Source organism: Macrobrachium rosenbergii, chromosome 55 (assembly GCF_040412425.1).
Source record: "Macrobrachium rosenbergii isolate ZJJX-2024 chromosome 55, ASM4041242v1, whole genome shotgun sequence".
In the NCBI taxonomy this organism is placed as follows: domain Eukaryota; kingdom Metazoa; phylum Arthropoda; class Malacostraca; order Decapoda; family Palaemonidae; genus Macrobrachium; species Macrobrachium rosenbergii.
The window spans coordinates 25,355,268-25,360,267 of NC_089795.1; positions in this window are offsets into that span (position 1 = coordinate 25,355,268).

Below are 5,000 nucleotides of genomic sequence, written 5' to 3' on the forward strand. Positions count from 1 at the left end.
TAAAAAATCAAGTCCCTTTATCGAATAAACATTCTTCATTACAAAACATTTGCTATTAGTAATTCATTCTCTCTCTCTAAATATATATATATATATATATATATATATATATATATATATATATATATATATATATATATATATATATATATATATATATATATATATATATATATATATATATTTATTTCACTTTGCTCCCTTCACGCTAATGAAGATGAACTAATACATCATCTTGGAAGTTTGTTGATTGATTGCTAGGTTATATAACAGACTTTCTTGAGATGTATTTGTTTCTGTATTTCCAGTTTTTTCATTGAATTTGGGAATTATTATAAGATAACCTTTAACCTTTAGGTGTCTCTGAGCACGTTAAAGCTTGGCAAACATCATTGAACTATCTATGAACAAGATCGCTGGAACCACCAACCAAGGCAATAAGAAAGGTTCTTTCTCCCAGAATGATATATTCCTACCTCCCCAAAAACCTAATTAGGAATTTATAGTTCCGAGAATTATAACCCTTCGCGTAATCCTTCTAACAAAGAAAAAAAATAAAACTAAACCTAAATTGAAAACTCTGATATGAACCTGTTCATGAATTTTACTAGATATAAACTTTAAATGGGGTTTTAGTCAGTGACAGTTCAATTTATTAATTATTTCAAAAATCATATATTGTAAATCTTTTGAATAGCACTGTAGAAGCGAAATATCTATGTTACGTTGATATTTTTTGAAAAATATTTTCGTTCATTAGGTTGAAGTTTCTCAAAATTATGTATACATACATTTTTACTGTATTCACTTTAACGTTTGTGGTTATTATTTAATATTGATCCCCATGAAAAGTTTAAACATAAATTGATAGATAGCTATTTTAGAATCTGAAGTGGAAGGCATGAAATAGAACTAAGGCAATAAAACATACAATGCTAATGAACTTAAAATTATACACGGATTTTTTTTCCTAGATAAACCAATATAAAAATGACAGCAAAAGGCTACCGTCGAATGAAGATAAAATTATTTTTGAGCGGTGACGATTCCAATTCATTTTTGTTAATGAATAAGGATAATATAATTTAACAAGCCATGAATATTTCATTCGAAAATTTTCCCAATTTACGGTATGAAGTTTTTACGATTTACGTGCCTACGGTAAATACTGATTTTATCTAGTCACGCACTATTCTTCAATTGTCGTCATATACGATGCGGATGAATATGCTTTTAATATTCAAACTGTATAATATAACCGATATTGCGGTGGAGCCATCAGGGATTCTCGATAAGTATTCATGAATTCACAAAAATGGTTATTTGAATTCTAATTTCAGGGGTGAGATTTGGAGGACGTTCAAATTATAACATCCGGGTATTTGCACTTTCTCTCATTTATGTAGTGAAAGAGCACAAAGTAGAGAAATCTTTAAAAGGCATTATTATTATTATTATTATTATTATTATTATTATTATTATTATATTATTATTATTATTATTATTATTATTATTATTATTATTAATTATGCAGTTCCAGTGTATAGGTATGAGAGCAGGCAGCAGCATATATATATATATATATATTATATGTTATATTTATTTATATACAGTATATATATATATATAAATAAATAAATATATATATATATATATATATATATATATATACATATATATATGTTATGTATATATATATATATATATATATATTTCTGACTAATGTCGGGGATCGAACCCAGGTCTCAGGTAGAAAGCAAGGTGCCATCCACTGGGCCACACAAGTCTAAAAGAAGTTGAACCTGAGAGCAACTGCACTCATGAATTACCCAGCCAAGCTAACTGCTTGCATACCAGCGAGTTTTCCCAACTTCCGACTCAGCAATGACCCAATAGACAACATTTCATTCGAATTATCCTTCTGAGTGAATAAGATAGAAATCATCACACACACAATCACGTGTGGAACAGAAATAAATTCTCTGACTCACGTCGACCGAACCCAGGTCTCTCAGGTGGAAAGGGATGTTATCCACTGGGCCACACAAGTCTAAAAGAAGTTGAGAGCAACTGCACCCAAGGAATTACCTGGGCAAGCTAACTGCTTGCATACCAGCGAGTTTTCCCCAACTTCCCTGACTCAGCAATGACCCAATAGACAACATTTCATTCGAGTTATCCTTCTGAGTGAATAAGATAGAAATCATCAACACACAATCACGTGTGGAACAGAAATAAATTCTGACTCACGCCGGATCGAACCAGGCCCCCAGGTGAAAGCGAGGATATGTTGCTATCCACTGGCCACAAGTCTAAAAGAAGTTGAACCTGAGAGCAACTGCACCCAAGGAATTACCTGGGCAAGCCAAACTGCTTGCATACCAGCCAAGTTTTCCAACTTCCTGACTCAGCAATGACCCAATAGACAACATTTCATCTCGAGTTATCCCTTCTGAGTGAATAAGATAGAAATCATCAACACACAATCACGTGTGGAACAGAAATAAATTTCTGACTCACGTCGGGATCGAACCCAGGTCTCTCAGGGGTGGAGCAAGGGTTATCCACTGGGCCATACAAGTCTGGCAGAAGGAAGCTGAGAGCAACTCACCCAAGGAATTACCTGGGCAAAGCTAACTGCTTGCATGCCAGTAGTTTTCCCAACTTCCCGACTCAGCAATGACCCAATAGACAACATTTCATTCGAGTTATCCTCTTCTGTGAATAAGATAAAAATCATCAACACAATAATCACGTGTGAACAGAAATAAATTTTCGACTCCACGCTGGATCAACCCAGGTCTCCCAGGTGGAAAGCAAGGGCGTATCCACTGGGCCACAAGTCTAAAAGAAGTTGAACCCAGAGCAACTGCACCCAAGGAATTACCTGGGCAAGCCAACTGCTTGCATACCAGCCAGTTTTCCCAACTGTGACTCAGCAATGACCAATAGACAACATTTCATTCGAATTATCCCTCTGAGTGAATAAGATGTGAAGAAATCATCAACACACAATCACGTGAACAGAAATAAATTTCTCTGACTCACGCGGATCGGGAACCCAGGCCCTCAGGTGGAAAGGGCTTATCCACTGGGCCACAAGTCTAAAAGAAGTTGGAACCTGAGAGCAACTGCACCCATGAATTACCTGGGCAAGCTAACTGCTTGCATACCAGCGAGTTTCTCCCAACTTCCCGACTCAGCAATGACCCAATAGACAACATTTCATCTGAAAGTTATCCCTTCTGAGTGAATAAGATAGAAATCATCAACACACAATCACGTGTGTGGAACAGAAATAAATTTCTGACTCACGCCGGATCGAACCCAGGCCTCTCAGGTGGGAGCAAGTGGCTGCTATCCACTGGGCCACAAGTCTGGGCATAGTTGGAACCTGAGGAGCAACTGCACCCAAGGAATTACCTGGGCAAGCTAACTGCTTGCATACCAGCGAGTTTCCAACTTCCGACTCCAGCAATGACCCAATAGACAACAACATTTCATTCGAATTATCCTTCTGGAGTGAATAAGATAGAAATCATCAACACACAATCACGTGTGGAACAGAAATAAATTTCTGACTCACGCCGGATCGAACCCAGGTCTCTCAGGTGGAAAGCAAGGGCGCTATCCACTGGGCCATACAAGTTCTAAAAAAGAAGTTGGAACCTGAGAGCAACTGCACCCAAGGAATTACCTGGGCAAGCTAACTGCTTGCATACCAGCGAGTCCCCCTTTTCCCAACTTCCCGACTCAGCAATGACCCAATAGACAAACATTTCATTCGAATTATCCTTCTGAGTGAATAAGATAGAAATCATCAACACACAATCACGTGTGAACAGAAATAAATTTCTGACTCACGTCCGGGATCGAACCCAGGTCTGTCAGGTGGAAAGCAAGGGCGTTATCCACTGGGCCATACAAGTTCAAAAGAAGTTGGAACCTGAGAGCAACTGCAGTACCCAAGGAATTACCTGGGCAAGCTAACTGCTTGCATACCAGCGCCAGTTTTCCCCAACTTCTTCCGACTCAGCAATGACCCAATAGACAACATTTCATTCGAATTATCCCTTCTGAGTGAATAAGATAGAAATCATCAACACACAATCACGTGTGGAACAGAAATAAATTTCTGACTCCACGCCGGGATCGAACCCAGGTCTCTCAGGTGGAAAGCAAGGGCAGTTATCCAATGGGCCATACAAGTCTAAAAGAAGTTGGAACCTGAGAGCAACTGCACTCCCAAGGAATTACCTGGGCAAGCTGACTGCTTGCATACCAGCGAAGCCTTTTCCCAACTTCCCAACTCAGCAATGACCCAATAGACATTATTTCATTTGAATTATCCGCTCTGAGTGAATAAGATAGAAATCATCAACACACAATCACGTGTGGAACAGAAATAAATTTCTGACTCACGTCCGATCGAACCCAGGTCTCTCAGGTGGAAAGCAAGGCGTATCCACTGGGCCATACAAGTCTGGGAAAAGAAGTTGGAACCTGAGAGCAACTGCACCTTAAGGAATTACCTGGGCAAGCTAACTGCTTGCATACCAGCGAGTTTTCCCCAACTTCCGACTCAGCAATGACCCAATAGACAACATTTCATTCGAACTTATCCCTTCTGGAGTGAATAAGATAGAAATCAACAACACACAATCACGTGTGGAACAGAAATAAATTTCTGACCTATCGTCCGGATCGAACCCAGGTTCCTCAGGTGGAAAGCAAGGGCGTTATCCACTGGGCCATACAAGTCTAAAAGAAGTTGGAACCCTGAGAGCAACTGCACCCAAGGAATTACCTGGCAGCTAACTGTGCTTGCATACCAGCCGAGTTTTCCCAACTTCCGACTCAGCAATGACCCAATAGACAACATTTCATCTGAATTATCCTTCTGGAGTGAATAAGATAGAAATCATCAACACACAATCACGTGCGGAACAGAAATAAATTTCTTGACTCACGTCGATCGAACCCAGGTCTCAGGTGGAAAG